The 17,158-nt window shown below is 47.7% G+C and overlaps 2 long non-coding RNA genes across 2 annotated transcripts; both read right to left on the reverse strand.

Moving 5' to 3' along the window:
* Positions 1–738: 738 nt before the first annotated feature.
* On the reverse strand, positions 739–2,558 carry LOC140215421 (uncharacterized). The gene is made up of 2 exons (XR_011892372.1): positions 2,475–2,558; positions 739–2,077 (listed from the first exon to the last, which is right to left on the reverse strand). It is a non-coding gene; the product is annotated as an uncharacterized lncRNA (long non-coding RNA).
* Positions 2,559–3,257: 699 nt separating this feature from the next.
* LOC126518702 (uncharacterized) lies at positions 3,258–3,792 on the reverse strand. Its single transcript, XR_008609899.1, has 3 exons — positions 3,680–3,792; positions 3,508–3,616; positions 3,258–3,294 (listed from the first exon to the last, which is right to left on the reverse strand). It is a non-coding gene; the product is annotated as an uncharacterized lncRNA (long non-coding RNA).
* Between the last annotated feature and the right edge of the window lie 13,366 nt (positions 3,793–17,158).

The following is a 17,158-nucleotide window of genomic DNA, read 5'->3' on the forward strand; positions in this document are numbered from 1 at the left end:
ATCCGGAAATTACGACCACCTGGGGTTCTTTGACGTGCACCTAAATCTAAATACCTGGGTGATTTCGCATTTCGCCCCCATCGACATGCGGCCGCCGTGGCCGAGATTCGATCCCTCGTGCTCAGCAGCCTAACACCATAGCCACTGAGCAACCACGGTGGGTACATAAAAGTTGTGTAGTGAAGGGTTATATAAAGCCTGCATTTATAGTAAGTAAAACAGTATCATTAGTGGTGACATATGAGATTGAAAGCAAGCTAAAAATAAGTGCATATTCAAAGTGTCTGCCACAATTTGCTTGTTGCTGCTGTCGTCATCTAGATGCATGTAGCCTGATTCTTACTCGTATCCCCTTACATATTGATTGACATAAGCGCCTGTCTCCTCACTTTCTACTTGCACAGAGAAGCTCACAGAAGCCAAGATGTACAGTGCACGTCACACCTTCCACTCCATGGAACGTGCTGTCGCACGCGCAGCTTCTAGGTCCTGCACCATTTTCTCTCGCAACAACGGCAAAGTTCCTTTCGAGTGACGAAAATGCCGTCCAACTGGTTATCCGACATGTCAAACGCTGTGGCTCCCGCGAAGTGTGTGCACGCACGAGCAGTTGATAGATTTCAACAAAGTGACCTCACTTGTATATAGCAGAACTCAGCAATGTTATACAGTAATATTTGTACAGTGCAAACTAGCACTAGAAATGTGGTTGCGATGGGTAAATAAAAGCACTAGAGGAAAACTGCACCTTTCTGTATTTCAGCCTTCAACATACACTTGTTTATGTACACATCACATGCGACAGTCTCTACATTGAAGAAGTGTGAGAATCATGAGTACTCAGTAGTAGAGACATTATGCAACATATCACAGACACGTTGGAATAAATATTGGATCACATTGTTCTTGCATCATAATATATCACAGGTAACGGCATGCATCGTTTAAGAAAACTGTTGTACACTGCACAAGTACACAGTAATAACAAGTGGCTTAAACTGCACCAGAAACAGAAATGAGCAGGTGTCTAAATCACACGCCAACCGAATATTTATCACAGCGAAATGTATAGGTACATCACTACATGTGAAAAGAACATGCTGTTGTGGCGCTCTGAAACTGAAAGAGCCATAGCACCATACTTTGATATTCAGTAAGACAAACTGCATAAATATTACACACAAATTGCACCACAAGGGCTAAAATACAATGTATCACAACCTGAAAGATTGCTGAATGACAACAAAATGTTTGATAATGAGACAGGTGTGCAAGAAAAGACATTCCAGCTCAGTAGGTAGTGACACGAACAAATATGCAACAAACAAGAAATAAACATTAGAAATGAAAAGAAGGAGCATAGGCAAGGAATTTTCATAACATTTTTTTTTCTTTTTTGTTGTGTATATTGACAGGTTGCTTTCGACATTATAGTAATGCCTGAAACTTTCACCATTCGATGAGAAGGATTAAATTGTAGAACACTTGCAGTGTGGCGTCGTGCTTAAATTGACATGACAATAACTAGGCACCTCAAAATTGCAGTGCCACAGTCGGAATGCCCGCACACACCAGGCCTACAGGCACTTTTGCAGGTGAGCCTGATGGTGTGCACGCTCTTATGGCGGAAGTAAACCTTGAAGAAAAAATTCATGCTGCAATGGCTATGCTACTTATGGTTGCAATAAAGGGTGACTTCAGCAATTATTTATTTGCAAACTAGCAATATTTGCCCTTCATATCATTAATACATCAGCAAATTTTAAGATAAGTTACAAATTCCTTGTCTATGCTACCTTTGCATCCTTTATTTATGTGGGGCCTGAGAGGGGTGAGGGGCTTGGCTGCCACCATGCCCCAGTGCAGCCAGCAGCAGCTGAAGCAGGCGCTCGTTGGTCTCGTGCGACCGACGCGCCACTTCGAGGCGCTGCCGCTGCACTTCGAGGCGCTGCCGCTGCACTTCGAGGCGCTGCGACTGCACTTCCCGCATTCCCGCCACCTCCTCCCCGAGGTGCCGCAGGCTCTCCATGTGGGCCTCGTGGTGCTGCCGCAGGCTCTGCATGTGGGCCTCGTGGTGCTGTTAGCAAAGATGTGTAATTAGTTTAATTACAGAAGCTCAGTAACAAGGCCTTCGTGTGTTGCATTCATCCGCATTTGCAGGCTATTGTCTTATCATTGTATATTCAAACACTGGACATATCTTTCTCGCCCATCAAACTTGTGCCGTCGCATTCCATTAAGGTGTGTTACATTGCTATACCTGCTTCCTTGAACTCAACGCCAGTATTTTTTTTTTTTGCCACATAATTGCGTAGATATTTACACATGTTATATTACGCGTATGTGTACAAGATATCACCACAGGACTACACGTATACGTTATGCTTGTTCACTGAATAATATAATTTTTAGAGAGGTCATATGCTCATCAATTTCATACGCAGAAAAATATACATCTGTGGCCTTACACATACCTGCCGGTTTTGCTCCAGCAGTTGTTGGCGGAAGCGGGTGTCCTCTTGAACTCTGGCTTCTTCCAACTGGCTCTGGCGAACTTATGCGGCAGTAGCCGTCACCACAGCACCATCGAGTTCCTGCTGCCTGGGCTGTCTACGGGGTGCCCGTGGCTCTCGAGGGGTAGGCTGCAGCACCTGGGGGTAGGCTGCGGCATCTGCGGGGTAGGCTGCGGCACCTGCGGGGTTGGCTGCGGCACCTGCGGGGTTGGCTGAGGCCCCTGGGTGGTAGGCCGAGGCACCTGGGGGGTAGGTCGCAGCACGTGGGGGGTAGGTCGACCACCTGGGGGTAGCCGGTGGCTCTTCATGCAAGGCAAAAGCAAAGACTGCTCATTCACTGTTATCCGACCTACACAGACTGATTGTCCTAACCAGTCACTTTGAAATGTCATTATAGCTGCATAGCTACAATAATGATACACAAAACAGGTAGTTAGAGCAAAAGATGCCACAGAAAGTTGCTGGTAGCACTAAGCCATAAGAAGCACAAGGAATCTCTATTACAACATCATGTCATTTGTAGTCTTGCATTTCTCCTCCATGACTAAGAGCTGGATGTTGGACACAAAGGTAATAACAGCACGGTGACGTACTTTACTTCATAGCAAGATCATACAGCAACTGCAAACAACAATGCTACTACAAAAGCTAAGTCACTGCCTTACGTGTAAGGCTACTTGGCCCAGACAGCTGCAGGGCCCGACACCACGAAAGCAGTTGTCGCTGGTGGGTGTCTGCGGGAGCCGCTGGGCCCTGCAGCTTCCTCTGAACTTGCGTCGTCCTGCAATCAGAGTAGTGTTCAGACATTGCGAGCAGTGTGTGCAATGAGCATCATGTACACAAGTTGCTGCTCAGAGTACATAACCTATATTGTCACTTGCACAAAAAAAAGGGGCTTAAAAATTTTGCAATATTGTGTACAATGTAATGCTGAAAATTTGTGAGGTCACAGCAGGTAACACAAACAACACTTTTTTAAATCCAATGTACGTACCTCGCTATCGGCGAAGTACTCAGGGGGGGAAACAAGGACCCCTCCTGTCCTCATAAGGACGTCGAGGACGCGGCCGTCGACGCCACCCACTTTGCCACCTCCAGTAGCCCTGCAAACACGGCAACAACGACAACGTGAAACGACTTTACTGTCAGCATCATTAGAAGCTCACCTCTTCTCGCTCGCTGCCCTGGCCGCTTATTTTTTCGCTTTATGGGCCATCTTGGCCCAATGGTTGCGCCAACGGCTGGTGGTCTTTACGGCTGGCCCCTGTGCGTTAAGGACCGCCGCCACCTCCTCCCACAGTTCGTTTATTCGAGCAGCAGGCATACGTGGCGAGAACTCTGTAGAAGCTCTCGCCAGGTATGGGTGCTGCTCGATGAACTGCACGAGAATAGCCGCCTGCTCATTCGACACCCGCGGCCCTTTTGCTGCCATTTTTTCTTTGCCAACTTGGAAATTTCAGCCTGCCTGTAGCACAGTAAGAAAGTTAGAGGCAAACATTCTGTTTAAGCTAAGCGCCTGCATAAAGTGCTCACTACGACTTATTTCTGGCTTTTTATACCACTAATGTAAAAAAAGGTGAAGTCACTACTCACATTTAATGTTGTAGCAGCTTCTTTCTTGGAGCGTATCAGTGCAGGAAGTATTACCGATGCAGCGATAACTTTGACGAAGCTATCGTTATGTCATGGTGGTGCCCTATGGAAAATGCCTTGACAGTTCTCGATCCACTATGTTGCAAAGTTTGACCTCGGGGGCTACGGATAATTATTCTTGGCCCTTCCTAAAGAAGAAATTATCACACGTCAGACATGCAGCGAAAACCACACGACAATGCAAGCACTACACGAGCAATAGTTACTCACCTCAATCAGTATCTGACGGGGGCGGGGCCGCAATTACGGGCACGCAAGGGGCTGTTAGCTGTTCAGACAGACACGCTAGGGGCTGTCAGCTGTTCACAGGTAAACAAAGGCTGCCATTTTGCGTGCGCTCAACGGCATGGATTGGATGCACATCCGACTACTATGTGGCTACGACTTCAAAAATAGAGCACTTGCGTTTGCATTTCATTGATTACGAGAAAGCGTTTGATTCTGTCGAAACCTCAGCAGTCATGGAGGCATTACGGAATCAGGGTGTAGACGAGCCTTATGTAAAAAAAAAAATACTGAAAGATATCTACAGCCGCTCCACAGCCACCGTAGTCCTCCATAAAGAAAGCAACAAAATCCCTATAAAGAAGGCGTCAGGCAGGGAGATACGATCTCTCCAATGCTATTCACAGCGTGTTTACAGGAGGTATTCAGAGACCTGGATTTGGAAGAATTTGGGATAAAAATTAATGGAGAATACCTTAGTAACTTGCGATTCGCTGATGATATTGCCTTGCTTAGTAACTCAGGGGACCAATTGCAATGCATGCTCACTGACCTGGAGAGGCAAAGCAGAAGAGTGGGTCTAAAAATCAATCTGCAGAAAACTAAAGTAATGTTTAACAGTCTCGGAAGAGAACAGCAATTTACAATAGGCAGCGAGGCACTGGAAGTCGTAAGGGAATACTTCTACTTAGGGCAGGTTGTGACGGCGGATCCGGATCATGAGACGGAAATAATCAGAAGAATAAGAATGGGCTGGGGTGCGTTTGGCAGGTATTCTCAGATCATGAACAGCAGGTTGCCATTATCCCTCAAGAGAAAAGTGTATAATAGCTGTGTCTTACCAGTACTCACCTACGGGGCAGAAACCTGGAGGCTTAGGAAAAGGGTTCTGCTCAAATTGAGGACGACGCAACGAGCTATGGAAAGAAGAATGATAGGTGTAACGTTAAGGGATAAGAAAAGAGCAGATTGGGTGAGGGAACAAACGCGAGTTAATGACATCTTAGTTGAAATCAAGAAAAAGAAATGGGCATGGGCAGGACATGTAATGAGGAGGGATGATAACCGATGGTCATTAAGGGTTACGGACTGGATCCCAAGGGAAGGGAAGCGTAGCAGGGGGCGGCAGAAAGTTAGGTGGGCGGATGAGATTAAGAAGTTTGCAGGGACAGCATGGACTCAATTAGTACATGACCGGGGTTGTTGAAGTATGGGAGAGGCCTTTGCCCTGCAGTGGGCGTAACCAGGCTGATGATGATGATGATGATGTTTGCATTTCTTCGGACTGCGGCAGCTTTTGCGTTGTAATGTAACAAAATGAATTTGCGTTACGCAGCATGGAAGTCCGCTTTTATTAAGTGCCGTTTTACAAAACAAATTTGCTATACAGTCCCGGAAAAAGAGAAGAGAATACGAAAGAAACATCTGGCCAATGAAGGGAGCTTCTGATTGGACGATCCAAGAAAACGTCGTGCCTACGTATGCACAATTTCCAAAATCGATGACATCACGCGAAAAGGCATTGGCATGAAAAAAGTCATTTCTACAATATCGCACCCCAGGTGTGCGGACGGGAAAGATGAGACCGCTCATCCGTTTCGACTGCAGAGCCATCTCCACGCAGGCGGACGAGGGCGGAACGGACGGGCGGACTAACCATCTTTGGGCCCTTTCTCTTAATTCTACACCCTCGCCGCTAACACACCTTTGCTCGTCGCCGCACCCACCCGCCCTACCTCTTCTCCCCTTTAGAGGCCTACATATATGCTGTGGCGAGGAAAGCATATGTCGCCTTGAAGAAGACAGCTCCACTTGTCGAAACGTTGGTTCCTGTTTTCACCCTGTTCTCGTTTTGCTCATGGTGTTAAGGTCAAATGCGTGGCGGTGTAAAAAAATTTTCAAAAAAGTTTCACCCGAAAGGCAAAATGTGCGATGGTAAATTATTAGACAACTACACGAAGTAATGGTATCAATTTTATGAACTTTATTAATTGCAGTAAGCATTCGCATACTAAGTAAACCACCAATTATAGTGTCACAAGCGCACTTCAAAATTTGAGCGGATTTCACTCGATGATCACCGACTTTCACTGTCAGTACGCTGGCGTGATGAAGAGTGACAGCAACGCCTTGCGAGTGCTTCGTGAAGGCCCTCTCTTCAATGCGTCTCGGAAAGTTCAGATTACGCGACCTCCAACACCGCCAGGGGCGCGATCGGAAATATTTTGTTCGACACGCGTTCTGTTCGGTTGCTGTTCGGCTGCGCGGTTGCAGCCAATCAGGAAGCGGTGACCTCCCCGGAAGTTTACTTTCTTCGTTTGTCGTCTCCTTGCGGACAGTATACTACAAAACGGAATGTTTCTCGTCTTGGAAATAAACGAAATCTTTGTCTGAAAAAATGTATTTTTTCTTCTCAAGCCCAAACACGTTTTCAAATAGTAGTACGTGTGAATACTACAATTTATAGCTATTAGTTTCTCTGCGTCGTCCCTAGGTGATGTGGCGCACAGCGAGAAGAAAAAAGAAAAAGAAACGACGCGAGGAGTGGCGCACTTTTCAAGAGGCAGCGACAACATTCCAGTGGCTCGCTGGCACCGATGGTGGGGGCGATTTCGCTGTACAAACAACGAATTGTTTGTTTCGAGAAACGACAACGACGCCGGAATTCAATTTCTGCCATTTCTTAAAACGCGTTTCGCACCGCCACCCGCTCTCCTTCTTCCTCTAGAAACGCCGGCGCAACAACCTAAGTTCCCAACGGAAGCGCCATTTTCTCGAATTAAACTATGGATTGGATCCAAACGTGCCATGCCGCAGCCGCCGGTTGGATCCAATCCAATCCACTAGACGCACCATGCGAAGCTGTATGATCGCTTTAAACTTCCCAGCTCCCGTCGGGTTCGGCGCCTCGCAGACGGAATGCTCGGTGGGAGGATGATTGACAGGAGCGTGTCGACATTTTGACGTCACCAAAAACGTGGCCGCGTCCCGCGGCTGGCGACGTCGACGCGGAGTAGGCCAATCGCGCGCGCCGGTAACCGAATGAACGCGCTGAACAACCATCTCCGATCGCACCCCAGCCATCTCAGCTTGTCTAGCTTTTACACCCGCTGCCGATTACCGCCAAGATAGCGCACTGCGCCGCGCTTAGCCGCGCCATGTGCTGCCACAGCCGGTTTAAAAGAGGAGACGCGCAATTCACCTGCGCCTTTCCCCCTTCCTGCCACTGCGAGCTCGTGGTTGATCAAGTTGACGCCCCGCTCACTTCCCCGCCCCCTTGCGCGCAGAAAACTGGGCGAGTGGGAAAACGGTGCGCTTCAAGCCACCGTCCTTCTCCTCTAACCCCAGCCGGCTTTCTCTCTCACCTGCAGCTCAAACAGCACTCTATAATATCTTATCAGCCTTGCACTTCATGCGCAGTCACACGGTGATGATGTCGGCGTAAAATTGTCTGGAGCATGAGCGTAATGGGGCCCATTTTGATTTGCGCAAATAGAGTCATGTCGATGAAGGGCGCAGCATTCAAGGTAAAAATGGTCAAGACCGGCTGGAAACGCTGAACATCGGAGGCGATAAAGCCGGGCGTTATGGCTGCAACGGAGCAAGCCAGGAGACGAGTAGCGCCTGCAAAGTGAAAACATCGTGGTTGAGTTGCATGCCAACGGTACTGCTCCTATGCCTACTGAAGGCGGATGGGACCGGCGGGCTTCTTATACAGATGAGAGCATGCGATGGTTCCGACGAGCGTAAAGAGGGCCATTTTGATGTACGCATATGCAGTCATGTCAATGAAGGGCGCAGCATCTAACGTAAAAATGGTCAAGACCGGCTTCAAACACTGTACATTAGAGGCGATAAAGTTGTGCATTATGGGTTTAACGAAGCAAGCCAGGAGACCAACATCACCTGCAAAGTGAAAACATCATGTTATAGTGCCATGCCAACGGCACTGGTCCTGTGCCTACTTAAGGCGGACGGGACCGGCGGGCTTTTTATATAGACGACAGCATGCGATGTTACCTACGACCGTAGGGGAGGCCATTTTTATTTACGCATATACAGTCATGTCGATGTAGGGCGCAGCACCCAACGTACAAATGGTACCGTTCATCTGCCAACGCTAAACGTCGGAGGCAATAAAGCTGTGCGTTATGGTTATACCAAAGCAAGCCAGGAGACGAGTAGCGCCTGCGATGTGAAAACGTAGTGGATGAGAGCCATGACAACGTTGGTGCTCAAGTGCCTGCTGGAGGCGGGCACTGGGTGCCAGGACACGAGTCCCCTGGGAATAATGAAGTTGCTGCACAAAAGAAAGCTTACTGATGTGTTTCCGAACCTTTCTATTGGTTTGCGAATGTACTTAAGCATACCCGTGGCAAGCTGTGAGACCGAACGATCATTTTCCAAGTTGTCGCTGATAAAAAATCGCCTTCGTGCGAGCCTCCTTGACAAGGTGAACTCGCTCTCTATCACGTCTATCGAAAGTGACCTCCTCCGCGGTATATCCTTCGAACAGATTATATCTGATTTTGCCAACGTGAAGACACCAAAGATGCGATTTTAAAACAGGACTGTTTGCGCTATACATGAATAGTTCCAATAAGTTCGTTGTGTCGCCTCCCAGCCTCCACGTTGCCAACGAAACGCTGATCATTGTAATTCAAGATATGCAAATCTTCGTTGTTCGTTTCTTGTTTGTTCTTCTTGTGATATTTAGCGAGCTTATAAAGAACTGTATTTTTTTATAGTGCCACGTCTATTTGGTGTCGTCCTTGCTTGTCTTACCCTTACCAAAAATATTTTCAAATAATGTTTTGTAATTACAGTGGGTAACTTTCATCTGTATTCTAGCGCATTCTTATGGAGATTGTATTGCCTTAAGTGCTGTACATATCTATTGCATATTTATAGAGTAACGTGTGTAACAATTACTGCAGTCTGATGCTGGGAATTTAATAATGTTTTGATACAACCATGTGTCTCCTCACAGGATTAAACTTAGTGATGCAAACAAAGCCTAGCTTCAGAAGGATCGACATCTGAGCTGTGTTGTCTTTTCTACGTTCTTGTTCGTCTTAAGTGCACTAAACTTTTCCTTAAAGCGTAGCTTTTGCTGAAGACAGAATACAGAATAATCACAAAGTGAACATTTGTGTTGGTGTTTACAACAGCACGCGTTTAAAGCAAGTTTTTTTTTTCCTTGTAATAATACCAATAATAATAATCCCGTTGATCGCACTTCGTTCTTTTCAATTTTTGTGGAATTAAAATGAAACATGGCATATTTCCAATAGCGTAGCAGGCGACGTAGGGGGGGGGGGGGGGTCAGTATAGGGAAAGGGGGCCAGCTGCGCATTAGCCCAGGGCCCCCATTTTTATTAATCCGGCCCTGGTGCAGCCTCCAAGGTAGAAACGGGAACACCGGCTGGAAACGCTGCACATCGTGGGCAACGAAGCCCTGCGTTATGATTGGACCAAAGCAAGCCAGGAGATCAGTAGCGCCTGCGCAGTGAAAACATAGTGGCTCAACCATGCCAACAGTACTCCTGCCATGCCTACAGGAGGCGGACAAAACAGGCGGGCTTTTTATATAGCTGACCTCCGGCAATATTACCGATGAGCGTAAGGGCAAGACATTTTCATTTTCGCACATGCAGTCATGTCGATGAAAGGCGGAGCATCCGAGGGAACAAATGGTCAATACCGGCTGGAAACGCTGAAAATTGGAGGCAATAAAGTCGTGCGTTATGGCTTTAACGAAGCAAGCCGAGATACGAGTAGTGCCTGCAAAGTGAAAATATTGCGGTTGAGTGCCATGCCTACTGTACTGCTCCTGTTCCTGCTGAAGGGCATTTTATATTGCGGGCAGCATGCGATATTACCGACTAGTCTAAGGTGGAGCCATTTTGATTTGCTCAGACACAGACATGCATCTTTATTTGCTAAAATACATGTCATACGCTCAGATATCATACGCTAGATATCATACGCTCAGACCCGCTCAGTCATCTATTCGGTCAGATACAGTCATGTACAGTCAATTCACAGAAAACAATAAGGTCAGGATAATGAACACCTTTTTCAGGAAACGTAGCAACAGAAAGTGGACCTGAAAAAGCCCTAATTCTGAAACAAGAAATGAAATTGATTCCATACATTCTGCCGATCTCAGCATAGTGCAGGTTGTAGAAGCGATACGTAGGTTAAAGTACAGTGATCACAGCTTAGTGAATGCTAGGATTCACCTCAATTTGAACATAGAAAGAGTAAGATTGGCAAAAAAAAAAAAAAACAAGTCAACTTAGGGGCAGTAAGGGTAAAAGCAGACAAATTAAGGCTGGCACTGGCAAACAAATATGCAGCCTTAGAACAGCGAGATGATGATGATGATTATATCATAGAGGTAATCAATGAAAGCGTAATGAGGCTGGCATCTGAGGCAACAATTGAAGTGGGGGGCAAGGCTCCAAGGCAAGCAGTAGGGAAGCTCTCGCAAGTAACTAATTACCTAATAAAGAAACTACAAAGAGTGAAAGTGTCCAACTCAAGAGATAAGATAGAATTCGCAGAACAGTCAAAACTGATCAACAAGGCGATAGTAGGCGACATTCGAAATTATAAAGTGAGAAATGCTGAAGAAGCGGTAAAAAATAGACGCAGCATGATATCAGTGAGAAGGAAACTTGGACTAGGACAAACCAAGATGTATGCACTGAAAGATAAGCAGCGTAATATCATCAGCGATCTCGAAGATATAGTAAAAGCAGCGGAAGAATTCCATACTAACTTGTACAGTACCCAGGGGAGTCAGGATACTTCAATTTGACACAGTAGTGAAAAGGATACAGGTACTCCTCCTATAACTAGCAATGAGGTCAGAAGGGCCTTGCAAGACATGAAACGAGGAAGAGTGGCAGGAGAAGATGGAATAACAGTCGATTTATTCAATGATGGAGGAGACATAATGCTTGAAAAACTAGCGGCTCTTTACACGGAGTGTCTATCTACAGCAAGGGTTCCAGAAAACTGGAAGAACGAAAACATTATACTAATCTACAAAAAGGGAGACGTTAAAGAATTGAAAAACAACAGGCCCATTAAGCTTGCTCCCAGTATTATATAAAAAATTACCAAAATAATCTCCAATAGAAAATAGGGCAACATTGGACTTTACTCCAGCAAAGGAACAGGCGGGCTTCAAAAAGGGATACTCAACAATGGATCACATCAATGTCATAATTCAAGTTATCGAGAAAACCGCACAGTATAATAAGCCTCTCTATTTGGCTTTCGTAGATTACGAAAAGGCATTGGATTCCGTAGAGATAGCAACAGTCAGCGGCAATATGTAATCAAGGAGTACAGAACCCTTATCTAAATACCTTGTAAAATATCTACAGAGGTTCTACAGCTACCCTAATTCTACACAAGAAAAGCAGGAAGATATCTATAAAGAAAAGGGTCAGACAGGAAGACACAATCTCTCCAATGCTATTCACTGCTTGCTTAGAAGAAGTATTCAAGATATTAAACTGGGAAGGCTTAAGAGTTAGGATCGACGGTGAATATCTTAGCAACCTTCGGTTTGCCTATGACATTGTTCTCTTCAGCAACAATACAGACGAGTTACAACAACTGATTCAGCACCTTAACATGGAGACTGTAAGAGTGAGGTTGAAGATTAATATGCAGAAGACAAAGATAATGATAAATAGCCAGGCACAGGAACAAGAGTTCAGTATCGCCACTCGGCCTCTAGAGTTTGTGAAAGAGTACGTTTACCTAGCTCAAATTATCACAGGGAACCCTGATCATGAGAAGGATATTCATAGAAAAATAAAAATAGGTTGGATCGCATACGGCCGACATCGTGAGCTTCAGACTGGGAGGTTACCGTTATCATTCAAAAGGAAAGTATAAAATCAGTGCATTTTGCCTGTGCTGTCATATGGGGCAGACACTTGGAGACTGATACAGAAGCTTGTCGTTAGTGTGACACCTTTATGGGGACAGAATGGGTACCAAGAGAAGGGAAGCGCAGTAGAGGACGGCAGAAGTCTAGGTGGTGCGACGAAATGAGGAAATTTGCGGGTTCTAGTTGGAATCTGTTGGCGTAGGGCTGCTGCTGCTGCTGCTGCTCTTCAGCACAATAGCCGCCGCCGCTTCGCTGCTGCTTCTCTTCAGCCGCCGCCGCCGCTGCTGCTGCTGCTGCTGCTCTTCAGCACAATAGCCGCCGCCGCTTCGCTGCTGCTTCTCTTCAGCCGCCGCCGCCGCCGACAACGATGATGATGATGATGATGCAGAGTCATGTCGATGAAAGGCGCAGCATCCAAGGTACAAACAGGCAAGTCTGGCTGGAAACGCTGAACATCAGAGGCAACGAAGCCATGCGTTATAGTTGTACCGAAGAAAGCCAGGTGACGTGTTCCGCCTGCGAAGTGAAAACATAGTGGTTCAGAGCCACGCCAACGGTACTGCTCCCGTGCCTACTCAAGGCACATGGGACAGGCGGGCTTTTTATATAGCTGACCGCAGGCGATGTCTACAACGAGCGTAAGGGGGGGGGGGGGGGCAGGGATGATTTCCGCCGAAACAGTCATGTCGATGAAGTGAGCAGCATCCAAGGTATTAACGGGCAACACGGGCTGGAAACGCGGAACATTGGAGGCAGTGAAGCCATGCGTTATGGTTTTGACGACGAAAGTCAGAACACGAATGGCGCCTGCAAAATGAAAACATCGTGGTTTAGTGCCATGCCAACGGTGCTGCTCCCATGCCTACTAAAAGCGCATGTGACAAGCAGGCTTTTCATATTGCTAACCGCAGGCGATGTCACCGAGGAGCGCAAGGGTGGTTGCGCAGAGACTTTCATGTGGATGAAGGGCGCAGTATGCAAGGTACACACTGGCAAGACCGGCTGTAAACGCTCAACATCGGAGGCAATGAATCCGGGCGTTGTGGTAGAAACCAAACAAGCAAGCAAACTAGGAGTCTACTAGCGCCTTCGAAGTGACGACATAGTGGTTGAGCGCCTTGCCAAGGGTACTGCTCCCGTGCCTACTCTAGGTGCGTGGGACAGGCTGGCTTTTTATATAGCTCACAGCAGGCGATGCCTAACAGGAGCGTAAGGGGGCGCCAGGGGTGATTTTCACAGATAGTCATGTAGATGAATTGCGCAGCATCCAAGTTACTAACGGGCAACCCCGTCAGGAAACGCTGAACGTCGGAGGCAATGAAGCCTTGCCTTATGGTTCTAACGAGGCAAGCCCGGAGACTAGTAGCGCCTGCGAAGTGAAAACATTGCTACGGCATGAGCCGGAGGAGGGGAAGAGGAGGAAGACCTTAGCTGGCGCAGCCTCGGGACGCCATCTTGACTTCACCATCAACCTCGTTCTGTAAATAAAGCCGGTTCAACGTTAACCGTAACTGTTTTGTGGTGGAGGTGTGGCCTACTTCGACCAAGAAGACGGAGCTGCTGCAGTAAGTGCCATGCCGGAGCCGACGCCTCGCTCGGCTGCCTCCGACACCACTTGAGATCCCGATCTCCCAGAGCCGCGACCAAGAGCCTTCTCTGGCTGCTCCAGTGCGAACAACCGGTCCCTAGATGCATCAGATGGAGCCCCGCCCTTTCTCAGGAAAATTCGGCGAGGACGTGGAAGAATGGCTCACCCACTACAAGCGTGCGAGCAAGTACAACGGCTGGAACTCCACTGCTTAGCTCGACAATGTCGTTCTGTTCCTCATAGACACTGCGCTAGTGTGGTTCGAGAACCGTGAAGATACCTTCACAACGTGGGACAGCTTCGTTACTGACCTCACTGAGTGCTTTTGCGATTCCACCACGAAAAGGAAGCGGGTGGAGCAGACATTGCTTCAGCGCGCTCAAACCCCAGGTGAGACCTGTACTACGTACACAGAGCCGATCCTGAAGTTTTGCAAAATGATCAATCCTCGAATATCCGAAGAGGACAAAGTTGGACACCTTCTCAAAGGCACAGGTGAGGATGTTTATAATTACTTAATCGGAAAGGAGAGTCTCGCCTTAGTTGCCGACCTCATCAAGCATTGCCGCACATTTGAGGCCTTGAAGCTGCGCCGTATCCCGCCAAAGTTCGGCAGGTTAGCGAATCTCACAACGGTAGCAAGCATTGGCGATAATGACAACTACAGTTTTCAGTTTGACCTTGCGGCAAATATAAGGCAAATTGTCCGCGAAGAACTTGAACGACACACCAAAGAGGCGGTTGTCGAACAGCTTGGATGCGCTTCCAACCAACCTCAAGAACATGCATCTGCTGTGTCCGCATTGTCTCACATGCCAGGCGTTGCAGACTGTCGAGTCGATCACCGATGTTTCTTTCCCGACGGCATGACGCACGATCAATGCACTCGTCAAGCTACCACGACGAATGGGAATTTGGAAGATCACGTTTATTATTCGCAGCATCCCAGAGTTCACCCCGAGGCTTACAACGTCGGTCGCGCATCGCCTGTGTGTTACAGCTCTGGCGCCTCAGGTCACATTGCTCGTTTTTGTCGCCGGCGCCGACAAACAACAACATATGGCCCACGACCACCTTGGCCTAATTTTGAACGTTACAGTTATGACGACCGTTGGCCGACAGACCCTGATACTGCAAACACCTCAGTCGCACCACTCCGGAATACATTCCGTCAATATAGTAGAATGAGTGGCTCGCCAGCTTCAGATCGCAGTCTGACGGCCCCAATCAGTCGCCAACGTTGTTCACCGTCCCCACGGCGACGTGCTACGTCACCACAGCCGTCGGGAAACTATCAGGCGCGGCCGATGGAGGTAAGGTCGCCGCACATTCTGCGTCTCTGCGAAATACTCATCTACCTATTATGATCCTCAAGAACGAAGTGCATATGTTAATTGATAGTACACCTGCAACAGCATTAGTGGATACTGGTGCTACCGTTTCCGTCATGAGTGAGACTTTCAACGAGAGGCTGGCTCGGAAAGTTATGTTCCCGTGGAGTGATGGTGTGAAATTTCGTGGTGCCAGTGGAGAGTGCCTAGTTCCCCTTGGTATTTGTGTTGCAAGTGTTTTATTCGGAGGAGAAGATCTTAAAACTAGATTTCTCGTACTACCGCGGTGCACTCATGATGTGATTCTCGAGATTTACTTTCTTCAGGATTGTGGTGCATCCGTTAACTGTGGCACAGGCGAAGTTTGTTTGAATAACGCGCTTCTCACCACCCTTGCCGACACATCCTTACCAGAGAAAAAATATTGTGTTGTTTCGAACGATTTGTTGCTACTGCCTTGGTCGCTGTCACGTATCCCTGTAAATTTCGCTGCTGTCGACCTTTCATCGTTTGGCGCGCAAGTCCAGCCACTTGCGTCTAGCTGCGCAGAGAAAGATGTACATGTACCACGCTCTCTCGTGAGAGTAGTGAATGGCGGCTCAAATTTGTGGGCTTTCTATTGTTATTGCGTCCCTGGTGTTCTCCCGTGTGATAGGAAGCTCGCTGAATTTGACGAGATTACTTACAGCTCCATTAGAGTTCTAAGCGAGGAGGAGCACTCTCATACTAGCGATCCGCACCGAAGCACTTCTGAAGAGGAGATCCTACGGATGGTCAGCAAGGCGCTGCCCTCATATGAGCGCCACGCTCTCGCACAAGTTTTGTGGGCACATATTTCTGTGTTCGATTTTACACAAGGCGACAAGCGGGCTTCACTCCCTCGTTCTCGTACTCGCCACAGAATTGACATCGGATCTGCGCCCCCAATTCGGCAAAAGCCTTACCGCGTTTCTTCAACAGAAAGGACTGTTATCGCTGAACATGTGAAAGACTTGTTACAGAAAAGTGTTGTTCAAGAGTCCTCTAGTCCGTGGGCAGCACAAGTAATCTTAGTAAAGAAGGATGGATCGTGGCGGTTCTGCGTTGAATACAGGAAACTGAACGCGGTCACCAAAAAGGATGTGTATCCGCTCCCTAGAATTGATGATGTCATCGATTGCCGACATTCCGCTGCTTAGTTTTCATGACTAGATTTCCGATCGGGTATTGGAAGATACCCTTGCACCCAGACGATAAGGAGAAAACGACGTTCGTTACACCAGACGGTCTTTATGAATTTAACGTTATGACGCTCGGCCTTTGTAACGCGCCAGCAACATTCCAACCATTCATGGGCACTACCCTCCGAGGACTTAAATGGCAAATTTGTTTGGGCTACCGCGATGATTTCGTGAATTTTGGCAGCAGATTGAGTGGCATAAGAGCCGTCTCAGTCTTGTTCTGAATTGTGCCAAGCAAGCCCGCTTCATCCTAAATTCCAAGAAATGTCGTTTCGGGGAAAGCGAGACGTTAGTGCTTCTGTATCTGGTCGGCAAAAACGGTGTGAGACAAGATCCACGGAAGATTGAGGCAGTCAGCTCCTTCGAAGCACCGAAGTCAGTCGGGGAGTTGAGGAGTTTCTTGGCCCTGTGGCCGTATTTTCGTCGCTTCGTCCCAAGATTCGGCGACATGGTGTACCCAGTAGCATGTCTTCTCCGTCCCTTTCCTTCCCTTTCAGCTCGACATCGGCTTGCGACGACGCGTTTCGCCGGCTAAAATTTCTACTAACGGCAGGGACCATATTGCGTCACTTCAACGCATCCTTACCTACGGAAGTGCACGCTGATGCCAGTGGCATCGGCATCGGCATCGGTGCCGTACAAGTGCAAGGTCATCAAGCAGCTGAACACGTTATGGCTTATGCTAGTCGCTTTTAGACTAAAGCGGTACGCCA

This window comes from Dermacentor andersoni, chromosome 1, assembly GCF_023375885.2.
Source record: "Dermacentor andersoni chromosome 1, qqDerAnde1_hic_scaffold, whole genome shotgun sequence".
NCBI classification, from domain to species: Eukaryota; Metazoa; Arthropoda; class Arachnida; order Ixodida; family Ixodidae; genus Dermacentor; species Dermacentor andersoni.